The sequence below is a fragment of the Solanum verrucosum genome, unplaced genomic scaffold (assembly GCF_900185275.1).
Source record: "Solanum verrucosum unplaced genomic scaffold, falcon-dt-bn FXZP01000063.1, whole genome shotgun sequence".
NCBI classification, from domain to species: domain Eukaryota; kingdom Viridiplantae; phylum Streptophyta; class Magnoliopsida; order Solanales; family Solanaceae; genus Solanum; species Solanum verrucosum.
Genome location: NW_026020137.1, coordinates 1,326 through 22,276, shown reverse-complemented (window position 1 = coordinate 22,276; position 20,951 = coordinate 1,326). Strand labels below are relative to the sequence as shown.

The following is a 20,951-nucleotide window of genomic DNA, read 5'->3' as shown; positions in this document are numbered from 1 at the left end:
GACTTGCTTTGACTCACTTCTTTAACTTCTAAACATAACTCTTAACTTCACTTGACTTGGAAACTAACTCTCCTTGAATTGGAATTATGGATTCAAGGTGTTTGATCACATGTTATGGACGAGTTCTTGACGTTTAGACGTACCTTGGAGTGTTGAAAACAACTATAAAACATAGGTATAATACCAAGGAACATGCATGAGAAAGTGTGAAAAGAATGGGGAAACTTGGCGTCCTTGGCGCTTTGCAAGGCACGGAGCGCCAGCCCTCGAAGATCAGAAGGGGCTTGCTGGCGCTCTGCTTGGCGCGTCGCCCCAAGGGCTGGGCTACAGAGCCTCTTTTGGGGCGCACTGGCTGACGCGACGCCCCAGCATTTTCCCCAAAAACTCAACTTTTCTCCTTCCTTTTTCCAACTCTAAACCTTCTAAACCTCAAAGGTTCCATCCCCAAACACTTAGAATCATTAAAACCATCAACATACAATAGATTCAACTAAGAAGTAAATTTAAAGATTACTAAAAGTAAATTAGTACCTTGATCTGCATTTCCTCCGGATGCAAAGAGGTACGAGTACCTCTTCTTCATGGCCCCTTCGGCTTCCCAAGTAGCTTCCTCAACTAATTGGTTCCTCCAAAGGACCTTGACTGATGCTACATCTTTCGTTCTCAACTACGAACTTGGTGATCTAAAATTTGAACAGGAATCTCCTCATAAGAGAAGCTATCCTTGATCCTAACACTTTCAGTTGGTAGGATTAATGAAGGATCACCTTTGCACTTTTTCAACATAGAGATATGAAATACTGGATGGACCGCTGCTAGTTCCTATGGTAACTCCAACTCATAAGCAACTTTGCCAATCCTCTTGGCTATGCGGTAAGGTCAAATATACCGGGGACTCAGTTTTCCCTTCTTACCAAACCTCATTACCCCATCATGGGTGAAACTTTTAAGTATACCCAATCATCTACTTCAAACTCTAACGCTCTTCTCCTAATATCAGTGTAGCATTTTTGGCGACTCTGTGCCGTTTTCAACCTTCCTTGAATCACCTTCACTTTCTCCATAGCTTGGTGAACTAAATCTGGTCCTATCCACCCTGCTTCACCAACTTCAAAACCATCCAATAGGAGATCTACATCTTCTCCCGTAAAGAGATTCATATGGAGCAATCTAGATGCTGGAGTGATAACTGTTGTTGTAGGAAAACTCAATGAGAGGTAGGTGATCATCCCAATTACCTTTGAAATCGATCACACAAGCCCTCAACATATTCTCTAAAGTCTAAATAGTGCGCTTTGCTTGCTCATCAGTCTGAGGATGAAAGACAGTACTTAAGTTCACATTTGAACCCAAGCCTTTCTGAAAAGATTTCCAGAACTGTGCAATGAACTGTGCACCTCTATCTGAAATAATATAGACCGGGACTCCATGAAGTCTCACTATCTCTTGAATATACAACTTGGCGTAATCTTCTGCTGAAAGGGTATTCTTTACCGGTAGAAAATGAGTTGACTTTGTCATTCTGTCGACAATCACCCAAATAGAATCATGCTGTCTGCGAGACCTTGGCAAACCTGTGATGAAATCCATATTGATCATTTCCCACTTCCATTCTGGAAGTTCCATCCTCTGAGCTAAACCAGCGGGTCTTTGGTGTTTGACTTTCACTTGTTGGCAATTTGGACACTTAACAAATAACTCTGCAATGCCCTTCTACATGCCATTCCACCAATAAACTTCTCTCAAGTCACGATACATCTCTGTGGAACCCGAATGAAAGGAATATCTAGAGCTATGAGCTTCCTCCATAATTCTCTCTTGAAGTCCATCTACCATAGGTACACACAATCTACCTTGAAATCTCAAAACACCATCTCCCCTTGTTCAAAAGCTAATACTATTTGCTTTTGAACATATGTCTTTAACTCAAGCAAAATGGGATCTTGATCTTGTTTCTGTTTCACTTCTGACACTAGTGATGACTCGACCCCATTTGCCACCGTTATTCCTCCTTCTCCGAAATCTATAAATCTAACCCCAGGCATGCCAGCTTGTGTACATCTTTTTCTAACTCTCTCTTTCCTTCTCCAATATGGGCGGTACTACCCATAGACAACCTGCTTAAAGAATCAACAACAACGTTAGCCTTACCTAGGTCATAATCCTTGAATAATTCTAACCACCTCCTCTCCCTGAGATTAAGCACTTTCTGAGTAAGCACATATTGAAGGCATTTGTGATCAGTGAATATGTCAAGATGCACACCATACAAGTAAGGACGCCATATCTTCAAAGCGAACACTACAACAGCCAACTCTAAGTCATGGGTTGGGTAGTTCTTTTCATGAACTTTCAACTGCTTGGAGGCATAAGCTATAACTTTGCCATTCTGCATTAAAACACAACCCAAACCAACTCTAGATGCATCACAATACACCACAAAACCTTGGGTACCTTCTGGTAACGTCAAAACGGGAGCAGAAATCAACCTCTTTTTCAATTCCTGAAAGCTTTTCTCACAAGCTTCAGACCATTGAAATTTCACTGTCTTCTGAGTCAACTTTGTCAAAGGAGATGCATTAGACGAGAACCCTCAACAAACCATCTATAATAGCCAGCTAAACCCAAGAAACTCCTAATTTCAGTTGGAGATGTGGGTCTAGGCAATTCTTCACTGCCTCAATTTTCCGAGTATCAACTTTAATTCCATCACCAGATACAATGTGGCCAAGGAATGCCACCGACTCAAGCCAAAACTCACACTTAGAGAATTGGCATACAACTCTTATCTTTCAAAGTCTGAAGAACTATTCTGAGATGACTAGCATGATCTTCTTCATTCCTTGAATAGATTAGTATGTCATCAATGAAGACGATAACAAACATATCTAAATAAGGTTTGAAGACTCTATTCATCAAGTCCATGAAAGGTACAGGTGCATTGGTCAAACCAAAAGACATGGCCAAAAACTCGTAATGACCATATTTATCGTGAATGCTGTCTTTGGAATATCATATTCCCTTACTCTTAACTGGTGATAGCCTGATCTAAGTTCAATCTTCGAAAAACAAGTGGCACCTTGAAGCTGATCGAAAAGATCATCAATCCTCGGAATAGGGTACTTATTTTTGATGGTAACCTTATTCAACTGGCGGTAATCTATACACATCCTAAGGGAACCATCTTTCTTTCTCACAAACAAGACCGGAGCGCCCGAAGGTGAGACACTTGGTCGAATGAAACCCTTATCTAGGAGATCTTTCAACTGCTCTTTCAACTCTTTCAACTCTGCTGGTGCCATTGTATAAGGCGGAATAGAGATAGGACGAGTATCTGGAATGAGATCTATGCCAAACTCTATTTCTCTCTCAGGAGGAATTTTGGGTAGATCATCAGGAAAAACTTCTGGAAACTCTCTTACTATAGGACTTGACTGCAAATGAGGTATCTCAACACTAGAGTCATGAACTCGGACTAAGTGATAGACACAACACTTAGAAACTAAATTTCTCGCCTTAAGGTACGCAATGAAACGACCCTTAGGCAATGCTGAACTGCTACTCCACTCTATGACTGGATCACTTGGAAACTGAAACTTAACTGCTCGAGTTCTACAATCTATCGATGCATAACTAGCATGAAGCCAATCCATACCTAGAATGACATCGAAATGTACCATGTCTAACTCAACCAAATCAGCCATGGTGCTTTTGTGATTGATAGAAGCATGACATTCACGATAAACTCTTTCTGCTAGAATAGACTCCCCAACAGGTGTAGAAACACAAAAGGGTTCACAAAGTATTTCAGGAAGAACATCAAACTTATTTGCAACGTAAGGAGTTACAAAATATAGACTTTCTCCTGGGTCTAGCAAAGCATACATATCAAAAGCAAAGAGTTTGATCATACCAGTGACAACATTTGGAGAGAGATCTTGCTCATGGCGACTGGTGATTGCATAGAGGCGGTTTGCTCCTCCACCGGTACTAGAAGTAGCTCCTCTAGGTGCCATCCTGTCTGGAGGAGCAACTGATGAAGATTGGGCCCTATTGCCCAGATTTCCACTACCTTGCTTGTTCTTTGGGCACTCCTTCATGTAGTGACCCTCTTGTCCACACTTAAAGCAACCCGTCTGGCCTTTACGACACTTCCCTTGATGAACTCTACCACACCTAGCACATGGAAGAACCCGGTTAATTCCTTGTACCATACTATTCTGAGACTGTGCAGGTCCAGCTTTAAAGTTCTGCGAATTCTGTCCAGTATACTGACTTTTATTTCTGGATGCAGGTGCACTAACAGATGATGGAGCAGGTCCCCTTTGCCTTTGTTGAAAGGACAGACGGTTCGGATTACCTTTCTGCTGCCCGGACTCATTACCGGCCTTAACTCTCTTATTTCTAAACTTTTCTCTGTCCCTCAGCTTTTCTTCCTCAACTTGCTGCACATAGACCATCAACCTTGATATGTCCATGTCCCTGATAAGCATTGCAGCCTTACCTTCCTTACTCGACAAACGAGACAGTCCAGCTACAAACAAACTCATTCTACTCCTCATGTCCGCAACCATCTTCGGAGCATAGCGGAATAAATGTGTGAACTTCAAACAGTACTCATGAACACTCAAGGACTCCTGCTTAAGTGAGAGGAATTCACGTACCTTGGACTCTTTCATTTCTCTGGGAAAGAAACCCCCCAAGAAAGCTTTCTCAAAACAGGACCAACTCGGAGGTGGTGCATTCTCAACTCTGCCCCCTTTCCACTGGTCGAACCAAGTTCTAGCAACATCCTTCAATTAATACGCAACTAGTTCAACCCGCTCAGTATCCGTCACATGCATCACATCAAAAATCTTCTTCAACTCCTCAATGAAGTTCTCTGGATCCTCAGTAGTGCTCGAACCCATGAAATTCGGAGGGTTCATCTCCAAGAACTCACGAATCCTTGATATGTCAGCTCCTTCATGTTGAGCTCCCCTTTGCTGACCAATCTGATTAGTTTCAGCTTGACTCCGAATTATAATTGCCTCTCTGAACTCGGCATTAGAAACTTCCCCTTGTGGTTGCACTCCCGGGGCATACGGTAACTCTTGCTCATCAACATAACGTCTAGGAAGACGCCCTCTGCCAACTCTTCGTGGAGGCATGACTATTCGAAACACGCGCAAGCATGAATTAGAAAGAAACTTTTTAGAGATCAACTCTAACACACGAGATGAGTGTGAAAGAAATGAGAATTCTTCCTAAATGTTGCAGCCTCCCAATTATAGATCTGCCGCGCTTCACACCGATAACTAGGACTCTACACACACGGCTTCATAGACTCCCTAGGACTCTTGAACTCTGTGCTCTGATACCAAGTTTGTCACGCCCCGAGCCTAGACCCTGGACGTGGCCGGCACTCGAAGACCATTGCTGGCCCCCAAGCGAACCCTTGGCCTGGCTTTCTTAACTCAGCGGAAAAACTCAATGCAATGCAAGGTTATAAACAACCCAACTGATAAAATCTGGCCAAAAAGGCAACTCGAGTCCCAAAATAGAATATTTACATATATACATAGATGAGAGACTCCAAACTAACTGACTGATTGTCTATGAAGCCTCTGAAATACTGAGATGGATATTGGGACAGACCCAACAACATCGTAATAAAACAAAACTAAGAGAACAAAATAATCGAGTCCTCCGGAATGCAAAGAGGCTCACCACTGACTCTGAAGTACTAAACTGAATCAACGGCGAACCGGATGCTGGCCCTGGGTACCTGCGTCTGCATCATTATAAGATGCAGGCCAACTGGCATCTGTACATTGAATGTACGAGTATGCGAGCTGGAAAGCTAATCCACAACTTAAGCTTGGAAGGAGTACAAATGAACTCTTACCTTGGCTCTGTTCAACTCATGAATAACTGAACTCAATATAAAGCAATAAGACACATCCAATAAATAAAGTTTGTAAAATAGTGTAAACAACTTAGTTTGTTAAGGATAAAACGATAACAAACTCAACTTTACTGATATAAAAGTAGTTTAACTTTTGTGGGAGATTATTTAAGCAACAACCACCACTATGAGCCCTAGTGATGATACAACGTTTTACCTCACGTTGCCCAAGGACCATCCTATACCTTGCCGTTATATAGGAAGCTAACTTTACTAAGTGGATCCACTAGCTTAATCTTACGTGATCATCTAAAAAGTATGACCCGTTAAATCCCATTTTGGCTACATGGTTTTTATGGAGAGTTGAGTTGATATGAACTCGTGTCCCCAATTCGGTGCTCAAGACCACTCCCAAAAATATACTTTAGCACATATGTGTTTTAAACACATCTTTCTTTAGTTGAGAAAATTACTCAAAACTTATCCCAAAAGCTCACTTGGAAACGATGCTCCTTTTTCTTGAAAACTAGCCCAAAGGCTCTGTTGGAATCATAGTTCCTTTCTTACTTAAATGTACAAATATTTAGAAACTTCTTTGGGAATACATAGTTCCCTAATAACTTTTGAGAAATGAATTCAACTATATACTCTTTCCTCAACTTGAAACTCTTGACTCTTTACTCTTTACTTGACTTGAAACTTGAGCCTTGAAATGAAGTTAAAACATTCAATAAAGACTCTTGAATAACTTTAAAGACTTGCTTTGACTCACTTCTTTAACTTCTGGACTTAACTCTTAACTTCACTTGACTTGGAAAATAACTCTCCTTGAATTGGAATTATGGATTCAAGGTGTTTGATCACTTGTTATGGACGAGTTCTTGACGTTTAGACGTACCTTGGAGTGTTGAAAACAACTATAAAACATAGGTATAATACCAAGGAACATGCATGAGAAAGTGTGAAAAGAATGGGGAAACTTGGCGTCCTTGGCGCTTTGCAAGGCACGGAGCGCCAGCCCTCGAAGATCAGAAGGGTCCTGCTGGCGCTCTGCTTGGCGTGCCGCCCCAAGGGCTGGGCTTCAGAGCCCATTTTGGGGGGCGCTGGCTGATGCGACGCCCTAGCCTTTTCCCCGAAACCTCGACTTTTCTCCTTCCTTTTTCCAACTCTAAACCTTTTAAACCTCAAAGGTTCCAGCCCCAAACACTTAGAATCATTAAAACCTTTAACATACAATAGATTCAACTCAAAACACCACCGGAAACATCCTCCACACCAACAAAAAACTACAACACAACACAACTACAACTTCAATAAACATCACTACAAGATTTCAACATCCGCAACTAGATCTTTTCTCGAAATTAAACGAGTTTGGCGTGTGGGTGAAAGAACCAACCCAACACTATAAGCTCACATACCTAATTGGGATCACCCCCGACGATATCCACAACGATCTTTGATGAAGCCTTGCTTGATCTTCTGTTTCTCCTCTTCTTCTCCTCTTCACTCACAAACCCTCACTCTCACTCTTTATAATGAGAAAAACTTATCAAAATCAGTCTAACACACTAATATATATCCAAAAGAAAAGGCTAGGAAAAGACCAAAATACCCTTACAAATTTCCGGACGGACTTCCCTGTCAACTGCCCAACTTCCAAAGGGCATAACTCCCTCATATGAACTCGGAATCGAGCAAACTCGGTGGCGTTAGAAAGACCATTCAATGAAATTTTCAAACATAACTGGAACTACACCTAACTCATCCTGAGCTAGGAGTCATAACTGCTCAAATTTGGCAAAAAACTCACTTTTTCCCATATTTAAACCAAATTTTCCAGATTTTTAATTCCTTCCAAAAATGACTATTTCCAATTCTAAGCCTCTTCATAGTTATTTCAAATTGTCGAATGTTACAATATCTCCCCCTTGGAAGCATTCGTCCTCGAATGAGATTACTCTTACAAGACTAAGGGTGTAACATCAATTCAGACACCCAACAAGCAATCATGCAAACAACAACTACAACAAAATGCTCATAACAATTTAAAGAGCACTAAGAAGTAAATTAGTACCTTGATCTGCATTTCCTCTGGATACAAAGAGGTACGGGTACCTCTTCTTCATGTCCCATTCGGCTTCCCAAGTAGCTTCCTCAACAAATTGGTTCCTCCAAAGGACCTTGACTGATGCTACATCTTTCGTTCTCAGCCTACAAATTTGGCGATCTAAAATCTAAACAGAAATCTCCTCATAAGATAAGCTATCCTTGATCCTAACACTTTCAGTTGGTAGGATCAATGAAGGATCACCTATGCACTTCTTCAACATAGAGATATGAAATACCGGATGGACCGCTGCTAGTTCCTGTGGTAACTCCAACTCATAATCAACTTTGCCAATTTTCTTGGCTATGCGGTAAGGTCCAATATACCGGGGACTAAGTTTCCCCTTCTTACCAAACCTCATAACCCCCTTCATGGGTGAAACTTTTAAGTATACCCAATCATCTACTTCAAACTTTAACGCCCTTCTCCTAACATCACTGTAGGCTTTTTGGAGACTCTGTGCCGGTTTCAACCTTTCTTGAATCACCTGCACCTTCTCCATAGCTTGGTGAACTAAATCTGGTCCTATCAACCCTGCTTCACTAACTTCAAACCATCCAATAGGAGATCTACATCTTCTCACGTAAAGAGCTTCATATGGAGCCATCTGGATGCTGGAGTGATAACTGTTGTTGTAGGCAAACTCAATGAGAGGTATGTGATCATCCCAATTACCTTTGAAATCGATCACACAAGCCCTCAATATATTCTCTAAAGTCTGAATAGTGCGCTCTGCTTGCCCATCAGTCTGAGGATGAAAGGCAGTACTTAAGTTCAAATTTGAACCCAAGCCTTTATGAAAAGATTTCCAGAACTATGCAGTGAATTGTGCACCTCTATCTGAAATAATGGAGACCGGGACTCCATGAAGTCTCACTATCTCTTGAATATACAACTTGGCGTAATCTTCTGCTGAAAAGGTAGTCTTTACCGGTAGAAAATGAGCTGACTTTGTAATTCTGTCGACAATCACCCAAATAGAATCATGTTGTGTGCGAGAACTTGGCAACACTGTGATGAAATCCATATTGATCATCTCCCACTTCCATTCCAGAAGTTCTATCCTCTGAGCTAAACCACTGGGCCTTTGGTGCTAGACTTTCAATTGTTGGCAATTTGGACACTTAGAAACAAACTCTGCAATGCCCTTCTTTATGCCATTCCACCAATAAACTTCTCTCAAGTCACGATACATCTTTGTGGAACCCGGATGAATGGAATATCTGGAGCTATGAGCTTCCTCCATAATTCTCTCATGAAGTCCATCTACGATAGGTACACACAATCTACCTTGAAATCTCAAAACACCATCTCCCCCTTGTTCAAAAGCTAATACTCTTTACTTTTGAACATTTGCCTTTAACTCACGCAAAATGGGATCTTGATCTTGTTTCTGTTTCACTTCTGACAGTAGTGATGACTCGGCCCCATTCGCCACCGTTATTCCTCCTTCTGCAGAATCTATAAATCTGACTCCCAGGCATGCCAGTTTGTGCACATCTTTTGCTAACTCTCTCTTTCCTTCTCCGATATGGGCGGTACTACCCATAGACAACCTGCTTAAAGAATCAGCAACAACGTTAGCCTTACCTGGGTGATAAAGAATACTCAAGTTATAATCATTGAGTAATTCTAACCACCTACTCTACCTGAGATTAAGCTCTTTCTGAGTAAGCACATATTGAAGGCTTTTGTGATCAATGAATATGTCAACATGCACACCATACAAGTAGTGATGCCATATCTTCAAAGCGAACACTACAACAGTCAACTCTAAGTCATGGGTTGGGTAGTTCTTTCCATGAACTTTCAACTGCCTGGAGGCATAAGCTATAACTTTGCAATTATGCATTAAGACACAACCCAAACCAACTCTAGATGCATCACAATACACCACAAAACCTTGAGTACCTTCTGGTAACGTCAAAACTGGAGAAGAAATCAACCTCTTTTTCAATTCCTGAAAGCTTTTCTCACAAGCTTCAGACCATTGAAATTTCAGTGTCTTCTGAGTCAACTTTGTCAAATGAGATGCAATAGAGGAGAACCCCTCAACAAACCTTCTATAATAGCCAGCTAAACCCAAGAAACTCCTAATTTCAGTTGAAGATATGGGTCTAGGCCAATTCTGCACTGCCTTAATTTTCCGAATATCAACTTTAATTCCATCACCAAATACAATGTGGCCTAGGAATGCCATCGACTCAAGCCAAAACTCACACTTAGAGAACTTGGCATACAACTCCTTATCTTTCAAAGTTTGAAGAACTATTCTGAGATGACTAGCATGATCTTCTTCATTCCTTGAATAGATTAGTATGTCATCAATGAAGACGATAGTAAACATATCTAAATAAGGTTTGGAGACTCTATTCATCAAGTCCATGAAAGCTGCTGGTGCATTGGTCAAACCAAAAGACATGACCAAAAACTCATAATGACCATATCTAGTCCTGAATGCTGTCTTTGGAATATCACATTCCCTTACTCTTAACTGGTGATAGCTTGATCTAAGGTCAATCTTCGAAAAACAAGTGGCACCTTGAAGCTAATCGAAAAGATCATCAATCCTCGGAAGAGGGTAGTTATTCTTGATGGTAACCATATTCAACTAGGAGTAATCTATACACATCCTAAGGGAACCATCTTTCTTTCTCACAAACAAGACCGGAGCGCCTTAAGGTGAGACACTTGGTCGAATGAAACCCTTATCTAGGAGATCTTTCAACTGCTCTTTCAACTCTGCTGGTGCCATTCTATAAGGAGGAATAAAGATACGACGAGTATGTGGAATGAGATCTATGCCGAACTCTATTTCTCTCTCAAGAGGAATTCCGGGTAGATCATCAGGAAACACTTCTAGAAACTCTCTTACTATATGAACTGACTGCAAAAGAGGTATCTCAACACTAGAGTCATGAACTCGAACTAAGTGATAGACACAACCATTCGAAACTAACTTTCTCGCCTTAAGGTACGCAATGAAACGACCCTTAGGCACTACTGAACTGCTACTCCACTCTATGACTGGCTCACTCAAAAATTGAAACTTAACTGCTCGAGTTCTACAATCTATCGATGCATAACAAGCATGAAGCCAATCCATATCTAGAATGACATCGAAATCGACCATGTCTAACTCAACCAAATCAGCCATGGTGCTCTTGTGATTGATAGAAACAGGACAATCACGATAAACTCTTTCTGCTAGAATAGACTCCCTAACAGGTGTAGAAACACAAAAGGGTTCACAAAGTCTTTCAGGAAGAACATCAAACTTATTTGCAACGTAAGGAGTTACAAAAGATAAACTTGCTCCTGGGTCTAGCAAATCATACATACCAAAAACAAAGACTTTGATCATACCAGTGAAAATATTTGGAGTGTTCTCTTGCTCATGGCGACTGGTGATTGCATAGAGGGGGTTTGCTCCTCTATCGGTACTAGAAGTAGCTCCTCTAGGTGCCATCCTGTCTGGGGAGCAACTGATGAAGATTGGGCCCTATTGCCCAGATTTCCACTACCTTGCTTGTTCTTTGGGCACTCCTTCATGTAGTGACCCTCTTGTCCACACTTAAAGCAACCCGTTTGGTCTTGACGACACTTCCCTGGATGAACTCTACCACACCTAGCACATGGAAGAACCCGGTTACTTCTTTGTACCATACTATTTTGAGACTGTGCAGGTCCAGCTCTAAAGTTCTGCGAATTCTGTCCAGTGTACTGACTTTTATTTCTGGATGCAGGTGTACTAACAGATGATGGAGCAGGTCCCCTTTGCCTTTGTTGAAAGGACGGACGGTTCGCATTACCTTTCTGCTGCCCGTACTCATTACCGATCTTAACTCTCTTATTTCTGAACTCTTCTCTGTCCCTCAGCTTTTCTTCCTCAACTTGCTGCACATAGAACATCAACCTTGATTTGTCTATGTCCCCGATAAGCATTGCAGCCCTACCTTCCTTACTCGACAACCGAGACAGTCCAGCTACAAACAAACTCATTCTACTCCTCATGTTCGCAACCATCTCCGGAGCATAGCGGGATAAATGTGTGAACTTCAAACTGTACTCATGAACACTCAAGGACTCCTGCTTAAGTGTGAGGAACTCACGTACCTTGGCCTCTTTCAATTCTCGGTGAAAGAAACTCCCCAAGAAAGCTTCCTCAAAACAGGCCCAACTCGCAGGTGGTGCATTTTCAACTCTGCCCCCTTTCCACTGGTCGAACCAAGTTCTAGCAACATCCTTCAATTGATAGGCAACTAGTTCAACCCGCTCAGTATCTGTCACATGCATCACATAAAAAATCTTCTTCAACTCCTCAATGAAGTTCTCTGGATCCTCAGTAGTGCTCGAACCTATGAAATTCGGAGGGTTCATCCCCAAGAACTCACGAATCCTTGAAGTGTCAACTCCTTCATGTCGATCTCCCCTTTGCTGACCAATCTGATTAGTTACAGCTTGACTCAGAATTCTAATTGCTTCTCTGAACTCAGCATTAGAAACTTCCCCTTGTGGTTGCACTCCCGAGGCATACGGTAACTCTTGCTCATCAACATAACGTCTAGGAAGACGCCCTCTGCCAACTCTTCGTGGAGGCATGACTATCTGAAACACGCGCAATCATGAATTAGAAAGAAACTTTTTAGAGATCAACTATAACACACGAGATGAGTGTGAAAGAAATGAGAATTCTTCCTAAATGTTGCAGCCTCCTAATTATAGATGTGGCGCGCTTCACAACGATAACTAGGACTCTACAGACACGACTTCATAGACTCCCTAGGACTCTTGAACTCTGTGCTCTGATACCAAGTTTGTCAAGCCCCGAGCCTACACCCTGGACGTGGCCGGCACTCGAAGACCATTGATGGCCCCCAAACGAACCCTTGGCCTGACTTTCTTAACTTAGCGGAGAAACTCAATGCAATGCAAGGTTATAAAACAACCTAACTGATAAAATCTGGCCAAAAAGGCAACTCGAGTCCTAAAATAGAATATTTACATATATACATAGATGAGAGACTCCAAACAAACTGACTGACTGTCTATAAAGCCTCTAAAATACTGAGATGGATGTTGGGACAGACCCCACAACATCGTAATAAAACAAAACTAAGAGAACAAAATAATCGAGTCCTCCGAAATGCAAAGAGGCTCACCACTGACTCTGAAGTACTCAACTGGATCAACGGCGAACCAGATGCTGGCCCTGGGTACCTGTGTCTGCATCATAATAAGATGCAGGCCAACTGGCATTAGTACATTAAATGTACGAGTATGCGACCTGGAAAGCTAAACCACAACTTAAGCTTGGAAGGAGTACAAAGAAACTCTTACCTTGGCTCTGTTCAACTCGTGAGTAACTGAACTCAATATAAAGCAATAAGACACATCCAATATATAAAGCTTGTAAAATAGTGTAAACAACTTAGTTCGTTAAGGATAAAATGATAACAAACTCAACTTTACTGATATAAAAGTAATATAACTTTTGTGGGAGATTCTTTAAGCGACAACCACCACTATGAGCCCTAGTGATGATACAACGTTTTACCTCACGTTGTCCAAGGACCATCCTATACCTTGCCATGATATAGGAAGCTAACTTTACTAAGTGGATCCACTAGCTTAATCTTACGTGATCATCTAAAAAGTATGACCTTTTAAATTCCATGTTGGCTACATGGTTCTTATGGAGAGTTGAGTTGATATGAACTCGTGTCCCCAATTCGGTGCTCAAGACCACTCCCAAAAATATAGTTTAGTTCATAAGTGTTTTAAACACATCTTTCTTTAGTTGAGATAATTACTCAAAACTTATCCCAAAAGCTCACTTGGAAACGATGTTCCTGTTTCTTGAAAACTAGCCCAAAGGCTCTTTTGGAATCATAGATCCTTTCTTACTCAAATGTAAAAACATTTAGAAACTTCTTTGGGAATACATAGTTCCCTAATAACTTTTGAGAAATGAACTCAACTCTATACTCTTTACTCAACTTGAAACTCTTTACTCTTTACTTGACTTGAAACTTGAGCCTTAAAATGAAGTTAAAACATTTAAGAAAGACTCTTGAATAACTTTAAAGACTTGCTTTGACTCACTTCTTTAACTTCTAGACTTAACTCTTAACTTCACTTGACTTGGAAACTAACTCTGCTTGAATTGGAATTATGGATTCAAGGTGTTTGATCACATGTTATGGACGAGTTCTTGACGTTTGGACGTACCTTGGAGTGTTGAAAACAACTATAAAACATAGGTCAATACCAAGGAACATGCATGAGAAGGTGCTAAAAGAATGGGGAAACTTGGCGTCCTTGGCGCTCTGCAAGGCGCGGAGCGCCAGCCCTCGAATCTCAGATTGGTCTTGCTGGCGCTCTGCTTGGCGCGCCGCCCCAAGGGCTGGGCTTCAGAGCCCTTTTTGGGGGGCGCTGGCTGACGCGACGCCCTAGCCTTTTCCCCGAAAACTCGACTTTTCTCCTTCCTTTTTCCAACTCTAAACCTTCTAAACCTCAAAGGTTCCAGCCCCAAACACTTAGAATCATTAAAACCCTCAATATACAATAGATTGAACTCAAAACACCACCGGAAACATCCACCAAACCAACAAGAACTACAACACAACACAACTACAACTTCAATAAACATCACTACAAGATTTCAACAACCACAACTAGATCTTTTCTCGAAATTAAACGAGTTTGGCGTGTAGGTGAAAGAACCAACCCAACACTATAAGCTCACATACCTATTAGGGACCACCCTCGACGATATCCACAACGATCTTTGACGAAACCTTGCTTGATCTTCTCTTTTTCCTCTTCTTCTCCTCTTCACTCACAAACCCTCACTCTCACTCTTTAAAATGAGAAAAACTTATCAAAATCAGTCTAACACACTAATATATATCCAAAAGAAAAGGCTAGGGAAAAGACCAAAATACCCTTACAAATTTCCGGACAGACTTCTCTGTCAACTGCCCAATTTCCAAAGGGCATAACTCCCTCATACAAACTCAGAATCGAGCAAACTCGGTGGCGTTGGAAAGACCATTCCACGAACTGTGCAAACATAACTGGAACTACACCTAACCCATCCTGAGATAGGAGTTATAACTGCTCAAAGTTGGCCAAAAACTCACTTTTTCCCATAACCAAATTTTCCAGATTTTTAATTCCTTCCAAAAATGACTATTTCCAATTCTAAGCCTCTTCATAGTTATTTCAAATTGTCGGATGTTACAATTTTCTTCTTTCTTATACTTGGATTTGCTTTACTTGAGCCGAGGGTGTTTTGAAAACAACCTCTCTACATCCACGAGGTAGTGGTAAGGTCAGCGTAAGCTCTGCCCTTCCCTACCCCACTTTTGGGATTTCTCTAGGTATGTTTTTGTTGACATCTGATAAAATTGGAACAATACAGACATATTATGTCAGAGATCTTACTTGTCAAATAAGTTTGTATCTCAACCTGCTCAGCCTTAGGAAGTAAAATCCTTGAAATTTGTGATAACCAAAATGAATGATGTGCATTTTCACTTTCTTTAGATCTCAAGAGAACTTTTGAACTACAGTTGCAAACATTATGCAACTTCATTAGCACTTATGTCCCAGTGCAATGATTTCCTATCAGGTACTGTCAGGATTCTTCTTTGACAAATTTCTTTACTGTCATTCCCAAGTCTTCAATGATATGACAACCTAATATACATTGTTTATCAATTATAGATTGCAATATGAAATTGACACAAAGTTTCATTATACAATGTGACCGTGTTAAAATTGCACTTCGTCGATTTTCTTTATTTGATGAGTGAACCTATTCCCTTCAATAGCTGAGTGGTTCCCGATCTCCCTTTTGTGGCCTAATTTTCTTTTTGATTACTATGTTAGCAAGGCATATTTATGAGGACAATCAACTGCTACAGCCTTCTCCAGTGATTCAAACAAAAGAAGCCATTTATCTTGGCTCTCTTCAACATAAGGAAGGTAGTACACTTGCGTTCTGGCAAAAACTGGTTTTCTGAAGAGTGTAATTGTACTTTCTTTTCATTTGAACGCATTAAGTATGTGATTCATTGTCCTAATAGGAACGTCACCAAGATCCCAAGATTATGCAGCCTGCCCAAATCAGTAAAGCGTGTTTATGTTGAGTGGATTATCCATATTGAATTGCATAAACATAAAAAAAACATCTCGTAGATTTATCTTATTGAATTGCATAAATACATATATCAAAAAAATCCTTAAGGAAGATTGCTTGAGTATATTTTTTATAATAAATGATTCTCACAAGTGTAGATGGAGAAACTTTAAGTACATGCCTGATTTGGATGCTAGTAATTATTAGGAGGTCCAGAATCACCGTGAACTGCATTCGTAGTATCCTACATGTTTGGTTGTGATGTCGATGAAATAAATTTTTTTCCTGAAAAAAGTTCAATTAATAGTTGATGTTTCTCAGTACATCAGTCGGAGCACCTGGAGGTCATGAGAGCTAGAGGTTTGTACAACACCAATGATAAAGTAAACCCATTGGCGAACTCTACAAGCAAACGTGAGTATATCATGAATACTTAATAGAAGTGTTTGCCTGTAAGCTTGTGTAGTACTTACCTGTCAAAAGAAAATCGAAATAACTTGTTAAAGTATCTTTAGCAACAAGATAAACATTCTGATTGGAGAGCCCGCCAAGCGGGCGGCGGGAGCAGCGGGCAAGTGCTTGGTAAGCCAACAGCCCAGTGAACCGGGCGGGGCACTCGAAGAAAGGGGGGGACACTGAGCAAGTACGAGAAATTGGCCCCGCTCCGCTTTCTTAAAAGCTTCCTTTTGAATTTCAACTTATTATTGTAGTTGAAAGTACAAGTTCATGGTATTACATCAAGATATCCTTTTGTCCATAGCTGACGAATGTTTATCAACTGTAAATTTAATGACCCTAGTTTAGAAAAAGCACTTCCCAAGAATATTCTCTGGTTTGAACTGTCAGAGCTACAATAATTATTACCTTAAATACTAAAATCTCAATTTTGCAGAATTCTCTATCATTGATATACTTGGTGATGATGGACCGAACTGTGAGTTGGAAAGTTCAACTCATGAAGGCCATGTTGCATTTTTGATTGAAGGTATATTCGATGGTTGACCATGAAGCAATTATATTTATGTTTTTTGAAAGACTAACAATTTTATACCTAGGGTGTGACCTAGTGGTCAATGAAGTGGATTGAGAACCATGATGTTTCGGGTTCAAATCCTAGCAGTGACAAAAAAAACACTAGGTGGTTTCTTTTCATCTGTCTTAGCTTTGGTGGACAGAATTACTCGGTATCTGTTGGTGGTGGGAGGTGACAAGTATTTCGTAGAACTCGCGCAGGATGATCCAAAAACAACAATTATGAAAAAAAATTCCTTCTTTCATTTTCTTTTCTACTTAATGCTTTTTATAGAAATCTTTTCTAATACTCCTTTTTCAATTTGTTTGTCTGGTTTTGACTTGACATAGAGTTTAAAAAAGTGAAGATTTGGTTCTTGTGGTTAAATATGCTATGTGGAAAGTTGGAATTAATTAAAAAGTTGCCCAAAAAAAGAAAAGCGACATTCTTTTTTAAATGGACTAAAAGGAAAGTAAGACGAACAATTTAAAATGGATGAGGTAGCATATAACTATTTTTTTAGCATTAGTCTTTGAGAATGTGTGTTGCATGTTTAAACTGTATCATTATTATAATAGAAAATTACCGATTACACAACAAATTTATAGAAAATTATCTAGCAAAAAATTGCAAGCAACTGTGCCAACAGAAAAAAAAAATCATGTTAGATAGATATGTGCCTACCACATTTGTATTGACACAATTCCTACCATATTCAATTATCTACAAAACCATTACGTCAATTTTTTTCCCTGAAATAAGAAAATTATCTCATAAGTTGTTGAAACAAAGTTTTAGCAGTTTTTTCCTCATGTGAGAGATTAAACTCTTAAACATCAATTAAAGTTATTAAACCACATGATTATGACAAGCAAAAAAATAAGAAGCTAAGCAAAAAGCAGAAAAACAGATTCTTAAAACAACATGGGAGAAGAACTTTATGCTCTTTTAACCAAATTCAAATGTTGCCATTAGTAAAGAAAGTGAACGAAAAAATGATCATTTAAAACTGTCTCCGGTAATAATATATAGCTATATACTATAGAGTTTTGTGAAAACTTCACAAATTAAAATCACTAAAATGAATATTGAGATGTTCTAACAATACATGAATATTATATAAGTTAGAGAAAAGATATCAATGGGGCTATATGACGAGAAGATGAAAGCACAAAGATGGAAGACAACTAATAATTGAGCAACCGTTTTGGGAGAAGGAAAGATCACAACTATTTAAACTAATCACATTTGCTACTGTGATTATTTATAATTAACAATTAATAAGAGTTACTTTTTCGACTTATTAGAGTACTTCATATTTTGAACCCCCTTTTCAAAAATCCTTGCTCCTCTACTATATATATATGTGACAATATGATGATTATTTCTTCATTTTCCTTTCTACTTTATGCTCTTTATGGCATCATTTGTAGGGAAAAGGAGGGAAGAAGTGTCTATATTTGTGTGGCTTTTAGAATGAACATTTGATGAGATACCTTTTTGCCTTACTAGGTTTAGGTAAAGTTGAAATGTCTACCCCAGTCCATTCACCGCAGCTACCTGGCAGGTATATTTACTTTATTAATCAAGAATAATAATTTTGCAAATTCCATCTTGACAAGATCTCTATGATAAGTACCCTTGGAAGTCAAGACTATGAACAGGTTTTAAATTTAAATTGACTATGACAGCTGCATGCATCAATTCTATTGACTGACAACATCATCTACACATTTAGGCGACTTGCATTACTTTCCCAGGTTTTGAGGAGATCATCTAGCTGTTAACATGATAAAGTGGATTTTTAACTAAGTCCTCTTCGCCACTGATATAGAGATTCATAAACAGAGGACGAGACATTAATGTCATGGATATATTTTACAGTAATGCTACTTCTAGCAAGAAGGAATTCCAAATTCCAGTAGAAGCTCTTAACTATTTCCAGTTAAGCAAAAAAGTAATACAGGCACTCTATAACCACCAGATTCCTTGATACCGTTCACTTACTTAGCTGACATCAGTTCTTGATAAGCAAGGGTGTTTGGATACCACAATTTTCTCAAAACAGCTTGGCTCAGTACTCTAGCCACTGGAAGTGGTCTGAGTCCCTCTCTGGGATGTTTAGTGTTCTTAATATTATGTATTATATAACCAAGCTGTGGATATCCTTTCGATCAATTCACGCATGCTTCATGCTTATCTTACACTAGTCTTGGACACATGCTTTGCACGTGAGTCCTGTGAAATGTATGAATTACTGTCAAAATCACATTTTAATCAGTATCACAAGCTATTAAAAAAAATATCATTTAAAATAGATAAACAATCAATGTATTCAAATAACTTCTTTATTGTATGTCAAATAATTAAACATTTGATGAACCTGCAAAATTTAGTTTGGTAACTAAAATAATGAGTTACATTTTTATGTTATTAGGTCCAAACATATGATATATTAGTATGTGCAAAAATGATTAATAGTTCTCATTTAAATGCACAATAAGAAAATTTCTACATATACCTTAAATTGATATCTATACTTCAAGACCAACACCCATACAATTCCAAATGCTTCATAGAAGAAAAATACTATAATGGAGAAAGAAAGCAAGAATGAAAAGTTGAGGATATTGCAAAGAAAGTCCTCATGCTCTGGAAAGAAAACTTTGTTATTGTTAGAGACAACATATCAACATATCAACATAAATTTAGTACTACACATTTATTAAATTTACTCTCTTTTTTTCGGTTGCTATTTTTTCTTCTTGATTGCCAATGTTCAGCATTTTTTGGGTTATCCTCGATCACTTGCAACTTCTAACTCTCTTATTGAATTGTGCTATTTCCTTAATTCGATTTCCTATTGTGAGCTTCCATCTTTGTTAGTTGGTTTTTAAATAGCATTAGGAAATGACCCTTTAAATTTAAATTTAAATTTAAATTTAAATTTTGAAATTGATTTTTACATCAAAGTGATGAATGACTTTCCATATCATAACTTTTCAAATTCTTCCATTATGAGATTTATGATTACAATTAATTAAAAAACAATATCAATGTACTCATTTATCAAGAAAATGATAATTTAGTTATTAAATTGCTTATGGACTTCAAATTCTATCATTATGTAATTAAAATATTTATATTTAATCAAATTTTAATTTAGTAGAGGGGCAAAATGGTAATTCAACTTTTCACTTGGGAGTTTCCCACTTATAATAATATGATTTTGGAATACTAGATCAGTTTTTTGGAGAACTATACACCTGATTGCTTCTCAGGTTTGGATACACCAACTTCCTAAATGATTAATTTTACATAGGACCTAATCAAATTGACATGCTTAATGGTTTTAGTTCTTCATGTTGCAGTAGGCTGATTTAAGGAAACACTTCTTTTATGCTTAATTTGTCGCTACAACCTCACAAAGTTGCATGGAAATCTTTTTTTGAGAATTAAGTTGCATGGAAATCTTTGAAAGTGCTCCTTCTAAATGCTGCTTTTTATGTTGTATGACAGCAGACCCTTGGCATATGGTAGGCCCTCACCCCCAAGCGCAAGGAGAAAAGTTCTCTCATCTGACTACCTTAACAAGGAAATAGATGGAATTGAACTTGAATTGGTGAGAGCACTTCCTGATGCTTTTATAATTCTGTTTGGGGTTGCTAGCTTGCTGCATGTTTACTACTAGTGCTTCCTTCGAATGACTTGAACTCCTACCTTTATTAGTGTCTCCTTTCCATGGGATAGTGGACCATTACCTCTAGAAATCTTTGCGCTTGTACTTCATTTCCTA

The 20,951-nt window shown here is 39.2% G+C and overlaps 1 long non-coding RNA gene and 1 pseudogene across 1 annotated transcript; one reads left to right on the top strand and one right to left on the bottom strand.

The window, feature by feature from the left end:
* Positions 1–861: 861 nt before the first annotated feature.
* LOC125827511 (uncharacterized) lies at positions 862–13,229 on the bottom strand (annotated as a pseudogene).
* Positions 13,230–17,035: 3,806 nt separating this feature from the next.
* LOC125827510 (uncharacterized) lies at positions 17,036–20,749 on the top strand. Its single transcript, XR_007443001.1, has 3 exons — positions 17,036–17,128; positions 18,668–18,722; positions 20,678–20,749. It is a non-coding gene; the product is annotated as an uncharacterized LOC125827510 (long non-coding RNA).
* Positions 20,750–20,951: the final 202 nt, after the last annotated feature.